General features: G+C 31.6%; 1 protein-coding gene across 1 annotated transcript in view; it reads right to left on the reverse strand.

Annotated features, from left to right (window-relative positions):
- Positions 1-24,315, reverse strand: part of LOC107437956 (semaphorin-5A) — a 322,074-nt gene that overhangs the window by 215,407 nt on the left and 82,352 nt on the right. The window contains exon 2 of the mRNA XM_071185935.2: positions 8,026-8,217. The gene's annotated coding sequence lies outside the window, so the exon portion shown is untranslated. The remainder of the gene's footprint in view (positions 1-8,025; positions 8,218-24,315) is intronic.

Below are 24,315 nucleotides of genomic sequence, written 5' to 3' on the forward strand. Positions count from 1 at the left end.
TTTGGAAGAATCTGAATCCGGTAGAAGAATATTTTGGAAGAATCTGAATCCGGTAGAAGATCCGTCCAGAATCTCCCGTAGAAGAATCTTCCGGAAGAATCTGAAACCGGTAGAAGATTCAGGTCGAAGATTCGTCCAGAATCTCCGGTAGAAGAATTTTTTGGAAGAATCTGAATCCGGTAGAAGAATATTTTGGAAGAATCTGAATCCGGTAGAAGATCCGTCCAGAATCTCCCGTAGAAGAATCTTCCGGAAGAATCTGAAACCGGTAGAAGATTCAGGTCGAAGATTCGTCCAGAATCTCCGGTAGAAGAATCTTCCGGAAGAATCTCTATCCGGTAGAAGATTCCTCCAGAATCTCCGGTAGAAGAATCTTCCGGATGAATCTGCATCCTGTAGAAGATTCTTCCAGAATCTCTCCAGTAGAAGAATCTTAATCAGGTAGAAGATTCAGGTAGATAATTACTGATAATCTGAACTAAATTGCGCAAATCCACATTTGGACATCACAATTGCATATCAATCTGCAATTACCCAAATACTTCTTTATATTATACTTATATACATATTATTTACTAATTATACTTATATTATATTATACTTATATACATATTATTTACTAATTATACTTATATTATATTATACTTATATACATATTATTTACTTATTATACTTATATTGTATTATGTTTATGTACACATTATTTTATATTGCACTTATATACTTATATTTATAAACATTTTATTATACTTATTCCCAAAATACTTTCTTTCATATCTTCATCTGATATTTTAAACGAATTTCTCGAAAAAATACAACACAAAAATTAAATTTAGAACAACTGAGTATTCCAAGTATATACAAACAAACCCGAGACGTCAAAAAAAAAAAAAGAAATAGTCAAATAAATGCTGTGACGTCAGAAGTGGACCTAAAGACTTCCGGTAGGATTTTTTAAAAAGATAGATAGCGAAAAGACAGGTTTTGCAATTGCACTTGTCTATAAATATATTATGCAAAAAACTAAAAATGAAGTATAAAGAAAAAACAGGACAAAACACAGAAGGAAAACTATAAAGCGAGTAGTGAATTCAAATAAGCTTACATGTACCGGAATCTTTCAAGAATTGGGTATACTATAGCCTACGTCACAGGTTGTGTTATTCCTACTAAATTTAACCCATGAACGGCATTTTCTGCGAGCCTAACTTCAAGCCACAAATAAACAAACGAAGCGTTTGATCGTTTAAATAGCTGCTCGCCAGATTTTATTGCATTATAAAGAAAAGTAATTGATATTTGATTTTTGATTAATAATTGATTTATGTGGATAGTGGCATTTATGTGGATAGTGGCATAGAATTTAACATTGCGTCATGGTAAATGTTATTCCTACTAAGTGGAAGTAGTTGTGTTTTTTTTATATTATACCCAATTATTTAAAATATTTTCGTAATAAGATTGCCAGATTACAAAATATGATGACAAAAGCGCAAATGCAGTAAAAAGCATCAATAGAAGGATATTATTTCATGGCACGTTCTTACTGCAGTATTGAAGCGCGTTTGATTTGTTTGTTACTAACGATTGACAAGAAAATTTATCCGCGTAAGGTAATTGGGTACAATATGAAAAAAGCACAACTACTTCCACTTACTAGGAATAACATTTACCTTTTAGTTTAATTAATAAACTGAGTTTTAAATATGCTTACTAAATTCATAAACTTCGGTAAAACAACAATATAAATTATTTCCAAAGGAACTAGACTAATACAATTCCAACCTGGCGAGTAGCGACTTATAACAAGACACTTCGTTTGATGCTTTTACTTGTTGCTAGAAATCAAGTTCGCAGAAAATGCTGTTTACTAGTTAAATTTAGTAGGAATAACACGATCTGTGACGTAGGCTATAGTATACCCAATTATATTATACTGGATAATTTAGAGAAGTTTATAATTAATAAAGTTGATATTTAAATATACAATTTTAATAATTTTAGAAAATAAACATTTATTTAAAAGAGAGAGAAACATGATTTGCACGTTTTGCACAAATTTTTAGCTATGTTTTAACTATGGATTTGCACATGGTAAAAATATAAAGAAGTTTTTAATAAATTTATTAATAACATTCAATTAACTCAATGATTTTACATAGAATTTATTTACTTTAGTTGGATATCTATTCGTTTTTTTTTCTTTTATCAAATTTTGAAGAAGTTTGTCTGTTTGTTTTTTGGATAAATAAACATTGCTACAGATTCTATTAATTCTATTTATTTGATTAAAAATGGTATTTAAATAGATGTTTCCAGAAACCTTAGAATTCCAAGTAATTACTTTATTTATATTAAAATAAAAATCATTTCTTTTATCGTATAAATCAACAAATCAGATATTTTCTTCTTTTTAAATACCCAAATGCAAAAAAATAATAATAATAATACTATCTTCATGATACTAAGCAAGATTAATTCGAGCAGCAAATGTTTTGAAAGGTTTTATTTCGCAAAACTTGAAAGATCATGATAAAAGCTTTTAGAAACGGTTTCTTTTTTGCTCATGCAAAATTTACACGAACCAAAGTGAGCTTAGAGAGTTTAAAGCTTCCTTCCTTTTTCAATATAATAAAATAACATTCTAATATAAATATTGCTATCCCATAGAATGATTTTAGATTTGCTGGTCAAGAATTCTTTAGCTTCTTCTCCACATTTTGGCTGATGCAAATTTCTCACTGTGCGTTTTTTAAAAGCTTTCAGCATTATCTCTAAAATTCTCTAATGTAAAAGCCATGTAAAAGCTTTTAAAACATTTGCTGTTGAAAGAAATATTGTTAATATGGAGTTAACATAGAAGCGTTTACATTAATTTTATATTTAATAACCGTCGGTGAACAGCCGACCTAATTTTAAGGTTTACGGCTACTAATGTTCAACTCCGTAACCTTGTAATTTTGAACCCAATCCAGAAGACAAGGGAACTCCTGGATGAAGAAGTGGAAGAAATTTTGCCTTCGTGGAGGACTTTTTGATGGAACTAAGCCATATTTGCGTTACATGGAGAGGAAGCAACAAAAACCTCACATAGTTAGCCGGATGGCAAGGGGACTCTAAACCAAGATCCGTCTACCACTGAGGATATTTTACGTCAGCGCTGTGGTCGCATAGACCAGCTGTCGCTGAGATTCGAACTCGGTTCATTTCATTGGAAAGCGAACACTCTATCCCGTGTGCCATCACAGCTCAGTTTCCATTGACTTGATTAGTCCCTGTATATAAAGGGCAAGGGCAGCCTGGTTGGTAGGGCGTTGGACTCATGTTCTTGAGAACGGTAGTTCATAACCCGCCGACTGAAGAATCCCGTGTATTAAAAGGTGACTGGTGCACGTTAAATCTGTCGGGGTCTCAAAGCCCATACGAAATAAATACCTCTGGAGGTATTGATCTTGGAGTTCCCTTGTCTTCTGGATTGAGTCCAAAATTACAAGGCTACGGAGTTGAACATTGATAGTCTTAAATCTAAAATTTGGGTCGGCTGTTCAACGACGGTTATAAAATAAAATAAAATAAAATTCCCGTATATAGGTATTTCTATTTTAAAGATAAATATGGGAAAAGCACAAAAAAGATATCTACCTGGGATATACAAATGCGTATTAACACTTTTTTCATACAGGAGTCATACATTTTAGACTCCTTTTTGTGGCTAGACATTTATAGATATAGTACATTTCATTGCATCATTTTTTCGAAGGAGTTAAATATTTGTGACTATCACTATCTATAAATAGTTCTAAAATATTTATGTTTACATACGAATTTTTTTTATTTCCCCGATTTATTTTTAAATAGTAATAACAAACAAGATTTTTAAAAAAAGTTGTGAACGCCTTATTACGATATCACTGGTTACCCATTGGTCAAATGCTTTTTCTTTCTGGATTGACTCCGTTAAACGCCACAACATTTCAATATCATGGGTTGCAAAAACTGTCTCAATTGATGTTTGTCGTCGGATTGATTTTCATATCATGCCTATGTACGTGTTTCAAGACATTACAAAATACTTTTAAATCTTCAGCATTCATATTTATATTAAAATCACCGACAAGACAGTAATTATACGTTAATAATTAAAAAATATAAAAATCTATACATATATTTCTCTTACACGGCGACAAAAAAAGCCTCATTACAACTCCCCGAATGGCAACGCTAGAAAATCGACCAATGATTGCCGCTAAAAATGTCACATGCCAAATCTAGATGAGATGGCTCAACATATAGCGCTTTTAAAAACGGAAACTGAAATAACCAGAGAGAGCATAAGCTAGGCAGAAGTGAGTAGTCTTTGTCGATAGATCTCTATTTTAGTATTTTGTCGAAAGCGCTTTTTTTCACGAATTTATATATTACGAATTTATTTGACGATTTTTGATTTATATCAGGAATTTATTTGTTTCACTAGAATTTATTTGTTTATGCGGGTTTTTCCATTGCAATTTACTTATTTCAATTTTTAATTATAGCTAAAATTTTGACCTTTTTAAAGAGATATCAGTTTAAGAAATCTAATCTTAAGATTTTATACTATAGCACATTTCTAATATGTTTAACGAATTGCATGTCATTTATTTGAATTCAAATTTATTTGAATGACTTAATATTTACTAAAAAGATGTAATTTTTTTTTAAAAAAAAAAAGTTGTTATATGGATTTGAATGATTGTTTTGAATTCTTAGAATTTCGTGCATTAGTATTACGCAAATACATTAAAAATGCCTGCTAGTGAAAATAAAAAGAAAAACAGCAGCTGTCTCCATAGCAACGCATGCAATGTCGACGCATGCGCAATGCTTAGTATTACTCTTGAACACAGTTGAAAAGTGTGGGAACGTACTTAAATCCAAACTGGGACCCATTTTGCCAATGGGTTAAAAGGAAAGCAATTAGGATTGTAATGTTCTTAATTACGTAAGTTCTTCCTCGGCCGAGGAAGAATAGATAGGCTGCTCGAATAGAACAGCCTATCTATTCGAACCTAGTCAAAGAATATTTGCAAAGTAATAAATAACTAACCACTCTCCTTTTTCAGGGATATCCATCGCCATGATTGTTTGAATAGCATGCTGTGCAACAAGTGTCAATACGTGCTCCGAGTTGTTGATCCTGTTCAGTTAAGATTGCCACGCGAGACAGCAAATGAGAAATGAGCAATATATTTTTTTCTTCTCTTCTTTTTTTTTTCTTTTTTTAAACTCTTTGCATTATAAAGAGTATCACGTATTGTTCAGGAGGTTGACGCTCTATTCTTAGAGAGAGAGAGAGAGAGAGAGTTATGTTGGTTATACCGACTTAATGCGAGAATTGTTAAGTGGAATCTTCTTCTTCCTCAGAAGAAAAGCTAATTAATAAAATCAGTCATAAATTTCTTTATCTTACTTCTTTAAAAAAATAGACCGTGAGAGTTTTAAATGAGTCTTGTTATGAATTCATGACGAGACAGTTTGAGCTTCCGCTATTGTTAGTTTTGGATGAAGAAGAATATTTATTTAGAGATTATCTGTTTGAGATACAGAAAATTAATTTTTAATTTAGGAAACGGATTATAGATAATGTTCGCACGTTTATTGGTATATATATATGTACTGATTTCTCTCGCATTTAAACTGATAAAAATGTTTGCATATTGGTATTTGTACTTGATTTGTTTATTGAAATTGTTTTGACCATTGGGGGTGGGTTATTTATAAATAATTCAACGTATATTGACGAGAGAGACACTAGAGAGTAAATTGGGGAGAGAGACACTGGAGAGTATATTGGTGAGAAAGACACTAGAGAGTATATTAGAGTGAGAGACACTAGAGAGTAATTTGGCAAGAAAGACACAAGAGAGTATATTGGTGAGAGGGACACAAGAGAATTAATTTTCGAGAAAGGCACTTGAGAGTATATTAGAGTGAGAGACACTAGAGAGTAAATTGGCGAGAAAGACACAAGAGAATTAATTTTCGAGAAAGGCACTAGAGAGTATATTAGAGTGAGAGACACTAGAGAGTAAATTGGCGAGAAAGACACTAGAGAGTATATTGGTGAGAGAGACACAAGAGAATTAATTTTCGAGAAAGGCACTAGAGAGTATATTAGAGTGAGAGACACTAGAGAGTAAATTGGCGAGAAAGAAACTAGAGAGTTAATTTTCGAGAAAGGCACTAGAGAGTATATTAGAGTGAGAGACACTAGAGAGTAAATTGGCGAGAAAGACACTAGAGAGTATATTGGTGAGAGGGACACTGACGAGTTTATTGGTGAGACTGCCGCATAAATTGTGACGATTCGAAAACTAAATGGCGAAAACTTCGTCTTGTGACAGTTCATAACCCATAATTCGCATTTACTTGCCTTAAATATTTTAGTAATTGAACAAATTTTGTACAAGTTTTTTTAGTGGTCCTAGTGGATCAGTATGATTTTTTTTTTCGTTCCAGAAGATCAGAATTGTTTCAATTTACAGGTTCAGCCATTTTGTCATAATCTGCACAGCAGCCATATTGTAACATTGATTTTGTAAAAAGAAATAAATTATATTAACTTATGTTAGAATGAATATGGATAAAAGAAACTTTCAATACTTTTAGCAACAGCATAGAATAGCCAATTTTTTTCGTATTTGCAGCTAATCTTTCAATACCTTAATCTGAAACACATAACTTCAAACATTTTTCCCCGCAAAAATGTGCCTATCAATCGGGCAATGGCACTAAATAAATTTCTCTTCGGTTAATGACTCAAAACGCGCATTTATTTTACACCAGTATTTTAGTAATTTTACGTACTAGATATAATTAAATTAAACTAAATATAATTTAAATTATACATAGTATACTAGATACAATTTATTTCTAGTGGATCTAGTATCTGATCGTGGAGATATTTCTAATAGATCGAAATTATATCTAGAATACTAGATTTCGATCCACTAGAATACCTCAATAGTAATTCTAGTGGATCGAGAAAAAAGTTTTATATTTGATTGGTTCATTTTAAAGGCTTATTGCTATTTTGGCTGTACTCATTTCAGTTTGACATTCATTTCGATCAAAATTTTTATAAATAGAATGGATTTGATCTCGAACAAAAAAGAACTGATATTTCTATGGGGGCGAAAAAAACTCAATACTAAATCTGTAGCATATCTGTAAAAATAATTTTTTTTACTTGTGTAAGTTAGCTGATTAATCAGACGACGGCGATTCAAATAAATTCCTCGTCGATTATGATTAATGACCCAAAAGGCACATTTACTTTGAGTATATATTTTAATAAATTTAAAAATTTCAGAAAAGATGTTTAGTGGTCCTAGTGGATCGATACTTTTTTGTTCTAATAAATCGAAATTGTTCTAGTTTAAAAAGACATCTGTTTTTTAATAATCTCTTTTTGCGGATACTAGAGTAACATTTATTTTGATCAAATTAACATGTATTAGAAAACATTTAGACGAAAGTAACATATTCAATACCTTCATATCAACAAATAGCTGTTTTGTATCGGATTTGCACCTTTAATCATTCAATTTAAAATCTGAAACGTATGCCGGTAAAGAATTTTGCTGTGCCGATTAATCAGACAATGGTGAAAATGAATTTTTCTTTGATTAATGACAAAAAGACAACATTTTCTTTATGCATGTAATTTTGATCCTGAACTATTTACTTTACTTAAGTATTTTAATAAAATTTGAAAATTTTAAAAGTTTTTTAAGTGTTGTTCTGGATCAAAAAGTACTTTTCTACTGGATCGGAATTGTTTTGATTTGAAGGGTTATTTGTTTTGTTGCAATCTCCACAGCAATCGTATTAACGTAACATTCATTTTGAGCAATTGTTAACATATAGTATTAGAATGGATATGGACGAAAGGAACATTGATACTTTAGATATAGCTGCGCAAATCCGATATATCACCCCAGATTTGCAGCTGCAATCATTCAATACTTAACTTAAAGCACATACCTGTAAAGACTTGAAAAAAAGCCAGAGTCGTCTAAGTTTACAGGTTAATCAGACGATGGCGCCAAGTACATTCTTCCTTGATTAATGACCCAAAAGATTGTTCGAAATTTCTACATCCCACGCTTTTTTACACCAGAATGAAGAATGTCTTCAAAAGTGAAACACAATTTGTCTTTTCATTCCGAGTGAAGCCTACGAAAAAAAAAAAGAAAGTCCCAAGTCAAAAATAATAATATAAGAGTGATAAAGACCGAAAACAGATTCTAATAGCTTAATTAAGTTATTAGATATTATCTAAGAAGGCAATAATGAAAAGCTGTGCGGATTGTCGATCGGCAGAAGTTCATAAGAATAATTATTATCTTCCATTTGCATATTTCTGTGGTTGTCGATCTCTAAATGTGAGGTACTTAAAATAATTTATTACCTTTAAACGCTTACGATGACAGCTGCTGAATTTTGGTTATGGTTTAACCCTTTTTTGTCAGAGTTCTTTCATTATTTTTGTACGCTAGGCTTCAAAGTGAAAAGTAAAGCGGAATTTTTGAAATACCAGGTGTGATTTCAGAGCGAGTTTCAAACCAAATATACGTTGGCAAAAGCACCCCTAATCAATATTCTGGAATTAATATATCAAGACAAAGAATAAGAGCAAATTAATGTTTACTAAGTAAACCTTTATTACGTTGACTACCATTAAATTATTAAAATTTTATAACATGATAATTACGGATCCATAGTGGCGAGGGTAATGTATTTACAGAGATGCCAACTTCCTCCGGACAGCAAATATATATTTTAAAGTGATAGTTTATTAATGGTGATTCTTGATTTAATAAATTCAATTTAGTAGGTTTTTATCCACCACTACTTCTAAATAATTCGTAGGCACACATAATTAACCACTTTATAGTACTTATGTCAATTTATGCATATATATTTATCAACTTATGCACAACTTTTGCAAATTCTATTGTATTTAATGAACAATATTTCTCTTATATTTATATTTGTCAACAGATGTCAATTTAGATTCGATATTCAAATGTTATGTTTACTATATTTATTTATGTCAACCTATGTATATATATATTTCAAATTATGTTTATATATGTCAATATGTGTCAATTTAGATTCGATATTCAAATGTTATATCTACTATATTTATCTATGTCAACCTATGTATATATATTTCAAATTATGTTTAGATTTATATGCTTATATTTATATGTGTAAATTTAGTTTCGATATTCAAATGTTTATTTACCCAAGCAAAGTACTTGTAATTTTGTATTGGCAACCACATAGACTGCTAAATTCAAAATGTTATCACTTTAAACTTATGTAAATTTCTAGATGTATGGGATAGGGGCCATTGCGCTGCCCAGGTGCCCAATTTTTTATAAATAAAGTAAAGTACTTATGTCATGCTACACCTTTTAAAAAGCAAGCAAAAATAGTCAAATATTTGCATTGTTAATATATTATCGTTTTCTTTTTTAAAAAATTAATTTGGCATGTCCGGAGCAGTTGGCATATCTGTATTTATATTTTAATATTTATTTAGAATAATTATGTCTACTACTAAACGCAAATAATTGAAACGTATACAGTATTCTCTCGAAAACAAAAAAATATTTTCCCACTTGACATTCTATATCCACCTAACGTTCATTTGAATTCCTATGTCTAAAAGTTTCTTCTCAAAAACTTAAGGTTCAGGCACAACAATTCAATTGATTGACATAACAATTATGTCACTCAATTGACTTAACAATTCATTACATAACATAAGGTGGACATAACAATTGTCATGCCGAAATTTTTTCGAAATAGAAAATGAATTTTTTCGGTAAAATCACAATATAAGTTTATTGTAAACCAGTTATATTATATTTAATACATAATTATTTTTCTCCTTATCTTTCAAAAATAAAATTAGCATTGTTGTGTCAAAAATCATTACATGCATATTTTTTAGTACTTTTTCTTTTGTATCATGACTCTAGTTTTTAAAATAATATTTTAGAATATATTTTTCTTCTTTTAAGAACATATTAAATTTTGAACTTGTTATCTCGCAAACTCACTATCTCGGAAGTCGTTTTAATTTTGAGATATCGTGAGTTCACTGTTGATTTGAGGGATTTAATTATAGACTATGTCAACTTTCGTCTATCAAAAGGTACCTCATGATAGAATCAAGTTAACATGTCTTATATATCCCTATATGTCCCTGTGAGATATCGTGAGTTCACTGTTGATTTGAGGGATTTAATTATAGACTATGTCAACTTTCGTCTATCAAAAGGTACCTCATGATAGAATCAAGTTAACATGTCTTATATATCCCTATATGTCCCTTTGATATATCGTGAGTTCACTGTTGATTTGAGGGATTTAATTATAGACTATGTCAACTTTCGTCTATCAAAAGGTACCTCATGATAGAATCAAGTTAACATGTCTTATATATCCCTATATGTCCCTGTGAGATATCGTGAGTTCACTGTTGATTTGAGGGATTTAATTATAGACTATGTCAACTTTCGTCTATCAAAAGGTACCTCATGATAGAATCAAGTTAACATGTCTTATATATCCCTATATGTCCCTTTGATATATCGTGAGTTCACTGTTGATTTGAGGGATTTAATTATAGACTATGTCAACTTTCGTCTATCAAAAGGTACCTCATGATAGAATCAAGTTAACATGTCTTATATATCCCTATATGTCCCTGTGAGATATCGTGAGTTCACTGTTGATTTGAGGGATTTAATTATAGACTATGTCAACTTTCGTCTATCAAAAGGTACCTCATGATAGAATCAAGTTAACATGTCTTATATATCCCTATATGTCCCTTTGATATATCGTGAGTTCACTGTTGATTTGAGGGATTTAATTATAGACTATGTCAACTTTCGTCTATCAAAAGGTACCTCATGATAGAATCAAGTTAACATGTCTTATATATCCCTATATGTCCCTTTGATATATCGTGAGTTCACTGTTGATTTGAGGGATTTAATTATAGACTATGTCAACTTTCGTCTATCAAAAGGTACCTCATGATAGAATCAAGTTAACATGTCTTATATATCCCTATATGTCCCTTTGATATATCGTGAGTTCACTGTTGATTTGAGGGATTTAATTATAGACTATGTCAACTTTCGTCTATCAAAAGGTACCTCATGATAGAATCAAGTTAACATGTCTTATATATCCCTATATGTCCCTTTGATATATCGTGAGTTCACTGTTGATTTGAGGGATTTAATTATAGACTATGTCAACTTTCGTCTATCAAAAGGTACCTCATGATAGAATCAAGTTAACATGTCTTATATATCCCTATATGTCCCTTTGATATATCGTGAGTTCACTGTTGATTTGAGGGATTTAATTATAGACTATGTCAACTTTCGTCTATCAAAAGGTACCTCATGATAGAATCAAGTTAACATGTCTTATATATCCCTATATGTCCCTTTGATATATCGTGAGTTCACTGTTGATTTGAGGGATTTAATTATAGACTATGTCAACTTTCGTCTATCAAAAGGTACCTCATGATAGAATCAAGTTAACATGTCTTATATATCCCTATATGTCCCTTTGATATATCGTGAGTTCACTGTTGATTTGAGGGATTTAATTATAGACTATGTCAACTTTCGTCTATCAAAAGGTACCTCATGATAGAATCAAGTTAACATGTCTTATATATCCCTATATGTCCCTTTGATATATCGTGAGTTCACTGTTGATTTGAGGGATTTAATTATAGACTATGTCAACTTTCGTCTATCAAAAGGTACCTCATGATAGAATCAAGTTAACATGTCTTATATATCCCTATATGTCCCTTTGATATATCGTGAGTTCACTGTTGATTTGAGGGATTTAATTATAGACTATGTCAACTTTCGTCTATCAAAAGGTACCTCATGATAGAATCAAGTTAACATGTCTTATATATCCCTATATGTCCCTTTGATATATCGTGAGTTCACTGTTGATTTGAGGGATTTAATTATAGACTATGTCAACTTTCGTCTATCAAAAGGTACCTCATGATAGAATCAAGTTAACATGTCTTATATATCCCTATATGTCCCTTTGATATATCGTGAGTTCACTGTTGATTTGAGGGATTTAATTATAGACTATGTCAACTTTCGTCTATCAAAAGGTACCTCATGATAAAATCAAGTTAACATGTCTTATATATCCCTATATATCCCTGTGAGATATCGTGAGATCACTGTTGATTTGAGGGATTTAATTATAGACTATGTCAACTTTCATCTATCATAAGGTACCTCATGATAGAATCAAGTTAACATGTCTTATATATCCCTATATGTCCCTGTGAGATATCGTGAGATCACTGTTGATTTGAGGGATTTAATTATAGACTATGTCAACTTTCATCTATCATAAGGTACCTCATGATAGAATCAAGTTAACACGTCTTATATATCCCTATATGTCCCTGTGAGATATCGTGAGTTCACTGTTGATTTGAGGGATTTAATTATAGACTATGTCAACTTTCGTCTATCAAAAGGTACCTCATGATAGAATCAAGTTAACACGTCTTATATATCCCTATATGTCCCTTTGATATATCGTGAGTTCACTGTTGATTTGAGGGATTTAATTATAGACTATGTCAACTTTCGTCTATCAAAAGGTACCTCATGATAAAATCAAGTTAACATGTCTTATATATCCCTATATATCCCTGTGAGATATCGTGAGTTCACTGTTGATTTGAGGGATTTAATTATAGACTATGTCAACTTTCGTCTATCAAAAGGTACCTCATGATAAAATCAAGTTAACATGTCTTATATATCCCTATATGTCCCTGTGAGATATCGTGAGATCACTGTTGATTTGAGGGATTTAATTATAGACTATGTCAACTTTCGTCTATCATAAGGTACCTCATGATAGAATCAAGTTAACATGTCTTATATATCCCTATATGTCCCTTTGATATATCGTGAGTTCACTGTTGATTTGAGGGATTTAATTATAGACTATGTCAACTTTCGTCTATCAAAAGGTACCTCATGATAAAATCAAGTTAACATGTCTTATATATCCCTATATGTCCCTGTGAGATATCGTGAGTTCACTGTTGATTTGAGGGATTTAATTATAGACTATGTCAACTTTCGTCTATCATAAGGTACCTCATGATAGAATCAAGTTAACATGTCTTATATATCCCTATATGTCCCTTTGATATATCGTGAGTTCACTGTTGATTTGAGGGATTTAATTATAGACTATGTCAACTTTCGTCTATCAAAAGGTACCTCATGATAAAATCAAGTTAACATGTCTTATATATCCCTATATGTCCCTGTGAGATATCGTGAGATCACTGTTGATTTGAGGGATTTAATTATAGACTATGTCAACTTTCATCTATCATAAGGTACCTCATGATAGAATCAAGTTAACATGTCTTATATGTCCCTATATGTCCCTGTGAGATATCGTGAGATCACTGTTGATTTGAGGGATTTAATTATAGACTATGTCAACTTTCATCTATCATAAGGTACCTCATGATAGAATCAAGTTAACACGTCTTATATATCCCTATATGTCCCTGTGAGATATCGTGAGTTCACTGTTGATTTGAGGGATTTAATTATAGACTATGTCAACTTTCGTCTATCAAAAGGTACCTCATGATAGAATCAAGTTAACACGTCTTATATATCCCTATATGTCCCTTTGATATATCGTGAGTTCACTGTTGATTTGAGGGATTTAATTATAGACTATGTCAACTTTCATCTATCATAAGGTACCTCATGATAGAATCAAGTTAACATGTCTTATATATCCCTATATATCCCTGTGAGATATCGTGAGTTCACTGTTGATTTGAGGGATTTAATTATAGACTATGTCAACTTTCATCTATCATAAGGTACCTCATGATAGAATCAAGTTAACATGTCTTATATATCCCTATATATCCCTGTGAGATATCGTGAGATCACTGTTGATTTGAGGGATTTAATTATAGACTATGTCAACTTTCATCTATCATAAGGTACCTCATGATAGAATCAAGTTAACATGTCTTATATATCCCTATATGTCCCTGTGAGATATCGTGAGATCACTGTTGATTTGAGGGATTTAATTATAGACTATGTCAACTTTCATCTATCATAAGGTACCTCATGATAGAATCAAGTTAACATGTCTTATATATCCCTATATGTCCCTGTGAGATATCGTGAGATCACTGTTGATTTGAGGGATTTAATTATAGACTATGTCAACTTTCATCTATCATAAGGTACCTCATGATAGAATCAAGTTAACATGTCTTATATATCCCTATATATCCCTGTGAGATATCGTGAGATCACTGTTGATTTGAGGGATTTAATTATAGACTATGTCAACTTTCATCTATCATAAGGTACCTCATGATAGAATCAAGTTAACATGTCTTATATATCCCTATATGTCCCTGTGAGATATCGTGAGATCACTGTTGATTTGAGGGATTTAATTATAGACTATGTCAACTTTCATCTATCATAAGGTACCTCATGATAGAATCAAGTTAACATGTCTTATATATCCCTATATATCCCTGTGAGATATCGTGAGATCACTGTTGATTTGAGGGATTTAATTATAGACTATGTCAACTTTCATCTATCATAAGGTACCTCATGATAGAATCAAGTTAACATGTCTTATATATCCCCATATGTCCCTGTGAGATATCGTGAGATCACTGTTGATTTGAGGGATTTAATTATAGACTATGTCAACTTTCATCTATCATAAGGTACCTCATGATAGAATCAAGTTAACATGTCTTATATATCCCTATATATCCCTGTGAGATATCGTGAGATCACTGTTGATTTGAGGGATTTAATTATAGAATATGTCAACTTTCATCTATCATAAGGTACCTCATGATAGAATCAAGTTAACACGTCTTATATATCCCTATATGTCCCTGTGAGATATCGTGAGATCACTGTTGATTTGAGGGATTTAATTATAGACTATGTCAACTTTCATCTATCATAAGGTACCTCATGATAGAATCAAGTTAACACGTCTTATATATCCCTATATGTCCCTGTGAGATATCGTGAGATCACTGTTGATTTGAGGGATTTAATTATAGACTATGTCAACTTTCATCTATCATAAGGTACCTCATGATAGAATCAAGTTAACATGTCTTATATATCCCTATATGTCCCTGTGAGATATCGTGAGATCACTGTTGATTTGAGGGATTTAATTATAGACTATGTCAACTTTCATCTATCATAAGGTACCTCATGATAGAATCAAGTTAACATGTCTTATATATCCCTATATGTCCCTGTGAGATATCGTGAGTTCACTGTTGATTTGAGGGATTTAATTATAGACTATGTCAACTTTCATCTATCATAAGGTACCTCATGATAATGCTTTGATATCTACTACATTTTGTAAATAACGATGCATTTACTGAAGGTATCAAGTTACATTTGGTAACTAGTGTAAGATTTCAATTCCGTAAGACTATTAACTCTTCATTTTAATAAACAGAGACAGAAATAATTTATAACACTTATGGAATTAAGCGCGCCTATCTTGGCGAGTGGGGGCCATTTTTGGGAGAGGAGATGTGGAGTTGGGTCGAAGAAGTTGAAATGAGAACACGGACTTTTGAACGTTCTCTCGCTCGAGATTTTTATATATTATTTCATGTGTTGAATATGTGTGTGTGTATTTGTTTGTGTTGTGGAAACGAAGAGTTTGAATAAATAATAGTTTCCAACCTGGACTATTTATTTGTGCCACACATTACACTAGTCAACCAAAAAATATATTCCTTTTTTTTTCCTAATCAAAAACTTAACAACCAGTTTTTAATTTCGCTGTCTTTTCTCTGTTAGGTGTTTAAATGAATCAATTTTAAATGAGTTAAAAAAGAAGTTAAGTCTTCCTAAATTTAGTTTACCTTGACATGTCAGAAGTTTTATTGGAAAGAAACCTTTTATTCGGGTTTGAAGATAGAATATTAATTTTTTCGCTGGAAACAACTGTTTAAACTCAAAAATCGCCCTGTATTGGTATGATACACATTTATTACAAAGCTGTGTTAACAGTTTCTTTGTGGATTCAGATTTTTTCCCATTTAAACGGAAATCGATTTGAGAAATTAGGTTAAATTTCCATCTAATAAGACTTTTCTTATCTTATTATTTTTCATTTATTCTTACATTTTTCCAGAAACTTTGTAAAATATGCGACACGACTAGTCATTGATCAATATTGAGGTGAAGATGGCGAAACAGGAACTGTACGTAAAAATTTTCTGATAATCTTCTATTCTCAAAACATTAAAAGAAAATATAATTTTATTATTAAATACTGATTATAAGGTCGGGGTAGTTTGGTTGGCAGGGCACTAGACTCACGTTCTTGAGAACGGGAGTTCGAACCAATCGGCCGAAGACTCCCCGTTTAGTAAATTGTGACCGGTTCACTTTAAATGTGTCGGCTCACAAAGTCCTCCATTTCCCATAGCAAATTATCACTCTGGGAGTACTGAATTGAAGATTGATTGTTCTCTAGTTCAGGTGAAAATTACGATCTGCGGATCTATGAATGGGTCAGCCCTATAAACGGGCGTGTGCAGAAGTGAAATTCTTGGCAATAGATGGCACCACTGGAAAACAAGAACAATCGCACCTTCTCTGCCTTAATGGACGACGACAACAACAATAACAAATACTGAATATATGATGAAGATAGTCGCCTCTAAATTGCCATTAGTCAACTATAAATCATGTAATCAAAAGAAATAAATAATGAAATACCGAATGTATCTAAAGTTATTCCAACATTAAGTTGTTCATTATGAAACCAAAGTAGATAAATAAATAAAATAAAAGAAAGCAAAGTAGATAAAGTAGATAAAGTAAGCAAAAAAAAATTACAAAACAATATTTTCGCAGGAATAAACAAAGGAAAAAAATTAATTAATTATATGATAGAAAGTGCGTCAGAACATTTTTTAAAATTTTACTGAATTCTTTGGCAATTGAGGTTACCTTTATTTGATTAAAAAATCGGTATTTTGCAGAAAATATAAAAATTGCATGCGTCGCTTTTAGAAAAACAATGCCACAAGGCCTAACTACACACCGGTTAAAAAACTAATAAAACTTACCATAAAGTAAAAAAATAAATTCACAGTTAAATAAAAAATAATTTCATTTTTATAAACATTCGTGTTTTGAGTAATTAATTTGAGTGACTACACAAATGTTTTCTTTTATTTTCTTTCTATTCTATTCTTTTTAATAAATTGTGATTATGTTAGAACTTGTATGTATATTTTTTGTCTAAATTTCTTTGTCTAAATATTTTTTTTAATTTTATGATGCTGAAAAATAACTCGGACAAACAATTTTTTTCTATTATTGTCGTTTTGAACAGATCTTAGATATTTCCTCGTCACTAATTTAAAATATGTCATTGGTATCTCTCTTAGAGCTATAATTTGCGATGTAATTCAATAATATATTCCAAATCAGGATTTTTTTAAAATTCACTCGAGTGAATACTAAATGTTCCCCCTTCTCTGCTGCATAGGGAATGTTGAAAAGAAAGTGATATTACATTTCAGTTTATGATGCGATGCGTTATTCTTTTATGTTTTTTTTGTGCTATTTTGAAAGGAGCAAACGTTAATTCTTTATGTTTTTTTGTGTTATTTTTAAAGAAGCAGACGTTAATGCTTTATGTTTTTTTGTGTTATTTTTTTAAGGAGCAGAGGTTAATACTTTGTTTTTTTGTGTTATTTTTAAAGGAGCAGACGTTAATTCTTTCTGTTTTTTTTGTGTTATTTTCAAAGGAGCAGACGATAATGCTTTATGTTTTTTTGTGTGTTATTCTTAAAGCAGCAGACGTTAATGCTTTATGTTTTTTTGTGTTATTTTTAAAGGAGCAGACGTTAATGCTTTTTGTTTTTTGTGTTATATTTAAAAGAGCAGACTATTATGTTTGAATGTATATAAATTCAAACGCTCTTTAATATTTCAGACGAAAAATAAATTAATCTCAAAATACAACTTTTAAAAACATCTGTAGCTTTTGGAACAAAGCTAATTTTGTATTAAAAATCATCACACCCAAATTAGTACTTGCATAAATTGAACAAATAATTCGTTCCACTGTGTAATTTGAGCTTATGATAATCGATACAGCGCTTAGAACAAATGTTAAACACACAACTATTTTCAATAATTAGTCCAACGTCTGTTATAATTGGTGAAAAATATCCTTTTCTTGTTCTACTACCCGTTTAGGAAATTTTATGAATACAGCAAGGAGGAAAAGCTGATTTCGTGCTCCAGAAAAAAGCACGTAACGCTGAATAAATTTTAAATATACCATATGTACTAAAATTTTAATTAAAACAAAAAGATAGGAAACCATCTGTTCGTAATGTTTGCGAAGAGCGGAGGTAAGTGTGAACACTCGCATTTTTATTGAAGTGAAATGAAAAGAAAAAAAAAGAATAACCTTAGAGAAATGAATAGGTTTGATCTTGTCAAGTCATTCTAAAGAGCTCAACCTGTCGCTTAACCGCTTTTTATAATGAAAACCTATTAAAATCCCAAGGTTAAAAGAGCACTATTAAAGTTACTTAAATCTATTTATGCCGTACGGGAAGACTATGAATTGATTTAATGTACCCTTTCTTTCTTTTTATTTGAAAAAAAGTAAACAAACAACTAGTTAAATTCAAGATTGGAATCGCATGACGGATAAAAATAATAAAATAATCGTTTCTCTCTAATAGTGTTTATTTTCTTTTTTGAGGGCAAGAACTAAACGCTATATCTCATATTGTTAGTCTAGTCCTATAACTATAAAGCATCTGTTTTGAAAAATGAATAATCTGAATTAATTTTATGCCTTAGTTTACGAGATGTCTATAATTGGGTACTTGCACTTCAAGAAGAAGATCATAGATACCCACACATGTGACCTATGACGTCAGCGGCCAACTGATCGTTTATCAGCAAAATGGCGTGTTAAAGTTAAGCTAAGTTCCTAAACATAAGGTAGAATGTTAATTAACGTGAAGTTAATTAAATACACAGCCGTATAGCACATCGAATTACTTGAAGTATAATTCTTTCTCTTTTACTTAACTTAGATTAACTATTTTATTGTAGCCGTAATATATTTTTGTTTGTGGAACTTCGATGCATAATTAGTTTGTTTATGTTCCACATAGCTTCGTGGCTGTCTTTGTGTTAAGTATTTGTGTAAATATATGGTGTAAGAATTTAAATCTTAGAGAAAGAATCTTTGTGAAAGAATATAGAATGTGTCACTTAAAAGAATTGATACTTGACGGGCTTGGCTTACTCGAAAACGAATGGAAAAAAACAGTTGCTAACGCAGACAAGTGTCGCGTTTCCGCAACCAATCAGGATCGAGACACTCACTTTACGTCAAGTTAAGTGCCACTTGCCTGTATACATTTGCTCGGTATGCCCTACATCAATGCCAATGCCCTGTATGCATTTAACCGGTACTCTGAACACTGATGTTTCTCCTAATCTATCCCCACCAGATGTTAAAATATCGAATAAATAATAAATTAATATCAAATCGGATGTAATAAATATTTCGGACATTCACCAAAGAGACTACGAGATTGTTGACATTCACCGGTGAAGGTCGACATTCTTTTGATTTTGGTCATTCACGGTAGCATATTTGTTACGCATTAAAATTAATCATCATTGTAGGAACTGTTTTTCACTTCAGGCTCTTTGAAGTCTCTGAAAAAGAAAATTAATTCTATCCTGTATCGTATTTATTTTTCAATTCTATCTAGAGGGAAAGTAATAGGTTTTCGAATCCGCATCAATTAATTTGAGAAAAAATCAATTACCCCTTTCTAGACAGAAGCAATATTCTATCGTCTTTGGCGAGCAACCGCACTTCAACCCCGAACTTGTAAGCCAAGATGTTCCAAATCAATTTCTCACTTTCTCACAAATTAATAGATATTGCAACAATGACAAACTACATCTTACAAAGACCATTCCCTAATCCATTAATAAAACGTTCTCGGATGCCTAAGAGTTAACTCTTTGGCGCAGTTTCATTATAAAAAAAAAAAAAAAAAAAAAAAAAAAAAAAAAAAAAAAAACAGTCTAATAGTTACAAAAAAAATCTGTTTTATTATCGGAAATATATTTGTACTAAAATATAAAATACAAAAAAAAAAAATCTTTCTTTCCATATTCAAAAATTTATCAATAATTGATTTTATTTTTTAACGAAATTTCACTGATGAATAACTTTTTCTCTTAGAACTACAAATAAGTGCAAATTTAAAAAAATTATTCTTTGGGTTATTCTAGTTTATTCTTAGTTTTATTCTTATATTATTCTTAGTTTTTAAGATTTTGCCTTTAACACGAGAAAAGACATAGGTGTTTCTTGCTGTATTTCATAACTATAAATTATTAAAAAGTGAAGTACTTGTGATATTTAAATTAATACAAAATAATGACAAAATTATAAAAAAAATATCTCGGCAAAAAGTTAATATTAATGCGTAAGTGATGCTTAAAAAGACAATCGTGCTAATCATCGGAATTTGTAAAAGAAGTTCCTAATAAAATTCAATGTTTGATACTAAAGCAACGGACAAAATAAATAAATAAAATGTGTTTTCTTTGTGCTTCTTGGTTGTATGAGTAAGCGATTCCAAAATTTTACTTTAGATGAAAAATCAGGATCGGAAAAGTCTATTTGGCGGGGCGATGGACTCACGTTCCTGGGACCAGGGGTTCGAATCCAGAAGGCCGAAAGTACTCCCCGTGTTGTAAATGGTGAATGGTGCATGTTAAATCTACTGGGTTGCAAAGTCCTTCATGTTCCAATAACAAATTATACCTCTGGGGAGTACTGAATCGGAGATTGATCATTCTCTGGTTCAGGTCGAAATTACGATCTGTGGATGAATGAATGACCCATTAACGGGACATCCTATAAACGGGAGTGACGTATGGGTGTGGCAGAAATTGAATTTTTGGCCCATGGATGGCGCCACTGGAAAACAAGAACAATCGCACCCCTTGCCTTAAAGGCCTACGACGACAACAACAAATGAAGTATCGATTATTTCAGAAAAGGCTGAAAAATCATTTCATGATAATGTTTAATAATAATCATAGTTTAATATACAGGGTGTTTATAAATTCCCGGACCCATTTTGATGTTTAATAACTCATAAAATAATGAAGATATGAACAAACTTATGGCGTTTATTGATGGAATAACTCATATATTTTCCTTTTCAGGTTTGAATATCTTTACTTTTGTAAATATCGTCTGCGCGTGTGGTTAATTTCAGATAATTTAATTTTCCAGTCTAAATATCTGTACTTTTCTAAATATCGTCTGCTTATTAATTGCATTTTTCTCTGTTTTGTTTTTGGCAACTATTGCAATGTTATGTTTACTTTTGATGTTCTATGTAGTACTTTTCTATGTGATGTTTTATTCGAGCGGATATTAAGGAGAATTCATACACCACAGCACAGATTTTATGGTGGATGCCGACATGCTACCTGGCTTGTAATTGACTATCGACTTGATATTCTCCGTGCGACGAAGTGGGGAAGTTCATTGACAAGGGTCATGAAACTTTTTGATTCTATCTAACCATTTATGTTATTAATTTCAATCTATCTTTATTATTTTATGAGTTATTAAACATTAAAATGGGTCCGGGACTTTATAAACACTCTCTAGTTTGAAATACACTTTTTTCAATAATTTCTCTACGGCATCCATGAGGAAGAATTAAAAATACCCAACTTCGACTAACGTTCTAAACCTCGAGAGTAAGATGTTCTTAGCCTTAATGTAATGTTAATTTATGGTACAAGTCGAGTACAATAATATTATTGTACGAAACAATGAAACATATCGCGTATTGAAGAAAATATACATCGCTTGCAATGCGAACTTCAAAAAAATGGATATTGGTAAAAACGCGTTTTGAAAAAATGATCAGATTTTGAAATGCGCGTTTTCAAAAATGAGCATAGCAATTTAAATAAATAAACTTAATGGAATCTGCATTTTTTTAAAAAAAAAACTGCTGGTAACTATTTTTTTTTTAAAAAAAGTAAGTAGTAACGAAAGATTATTTTTAGTGTTTACATAACTAAGAAAACTTTCATATTGAGTGTGTTAAAAATTTTGGTTCATAGTTAAACATTTAACATTCAACTGGTCTAATTCAACAGGTAACACTCAACATGTAACTTTTAACATTCAGCATGAATCTTTAAATCCGCTTTTTCAACTATGTTAATTTTTCCATCACTTATTACAAGTTTCGTCAATTTTTTTAAACGTGCTTTCGTTGCGTTAAATACAAATTTTTTTAAATGTGCTTTTCTAGCTTTCTCTAAACATTCATTTTGAGTTTTGTCAATTTTTAATCTCGCATTTCAAGTTATGCCGTTTTTTTAAACGCTTATTGATAGCTCTAAGTCGTCTTTTTTTTCTTTCCAAACGCGCATATCAAACTATATTTTTTTTAAACGCACTTTTGAGCTACATAAAAATTAAAAATTTCAATGACAAAACGTCGTTTGTTAACCAGCGTTACTTACTGTCAATCTTTCCACCAATGAAAGCAACATCAATTTAATATTTTTTATCTGTTTTTGTGGTCGAACAACATTATTTATAGTGCGATCTAATCCTCATCAGTGTGTTTTGTCAATTTTGTCTTAAGGGCGCATTTATGTCAATATTTTCCAACTCGCAAACAAGCGATGTTCATTTCTGTAAACGCTACTTATAGCTATTTTATTTTATAACAGTCGTTGAACAGCCGACCCAAATTTGGGTTTACTACTACTAATGTTCAACGAGGAAAACCGGGTTCGAATCCTAGCGATGACTGGTAGATACGAATTCCGCATCTGGTTTGCACCGACCACAGTGTTGACGTGAAATATCCTCAATGGTAGACGGTTCATGGGTTAGAGTCCCCTTGCAGTCAGGCTAACCGTGGAAGGTTCTTGTTGTCTTCCTCTCCATGTAACGCAAATGCAGGTTATCTCCATCAGAAAGTCCTCCGCGAAGGCAAATTTCTCCCAATACTCTATCCAGGAGTTCCCTTGTCGTCTGGACTGGGTTCAAAATTACAAGGCTAAGGAGTTGAACATTAGTAGTCGTAAACCCATAAAATTGGGTCGGCTGTTCAACGACGATTATGAAATAAAATAAAATGATTTTTATGCTTCGTTGCCACTGCCCGATATACATTTGTCAGGTAAGCCGTACACTGGTGTTTTTTTTTAAGATTCAGTGCGTCTGCCCGGTATACATTTGCCCAGTATGCCCTACGTCAATGTTTTTTTTTGTTGAGGTTCAGCGCCTCTGTCCGGTATACATTTGTCAGGTATATCCTACACTGGTGTTTTTTTTTATGGTTCAGTGCCTCTATCCGGTATACATTTGCCCGGTATGCCCTACATCAATGTTTTTTTTGAGGTTCAGTGCCTCTGCCCGGTATACATTTGCCTGGTACTCCGAACACTAATGTTTTTCCTATCTATTCTCAGGAAATATTAAAATACAGAATAAATATGATAATATCAACGAATTAATTGATATCATATAAAAAAAAATATTTCAGACATTCACCAAAGCGACTATGTGGTTGTTGACATTCACTGGTGAACGTGAAATGCCGACATTCTCTTGATTTCTGTCAGACACGGTAACAGATATATATTTTTGAAAAGAATAAAAAAAATTGCTTGCCTTGGTGTTTTCCGTTTGAAATTACACGTCAATTGACTTAAACATATTAAGATATTTCTAAGATAGGCAGTTTTTACAACATTAGTAGTCGTGAACCCAAAAAAATTAGGTTGGCTGCTCAACGACGGTTATAAAATAAATTAAAATAAAATAAAAGAAACATCAATCTAATGTTTTTGATCATTCAAATCATTAAAAGCCTTCTGCAGTCGAACAATACCATGTATAGAGCGATTTATACCTCATCAGAAGGGTTTTATATCAATTATGTCTTGAGGGCGCATGTCAACAATCATGTTATTAAATGCTATCGATATAGCGAGTGTTTTGAACTCAGAATCCTTTTATTTTGCTTATACATGCCCAGAAAGGTCAACCCTACCTTAAGGGATT

The sequence above is a fragment of the Parasteatoda tepidariorum genome, chromosome 5 (genome assembly GCF_982258835.1).
Source record: "Parasteatoda tepidariorum strain Cologne lab strain chromosome 5, Ptep-v5.0, whole genome shotgun sequence".
In the NCBI taxonomy this organism is placed as follows: domain Eukaryota; kingdom Metazoa; phylum Arthropoda; class Arachnida; order Araneae; family Theridiidae; genus Parasteatoda; species Parasteatoda tepidariorum.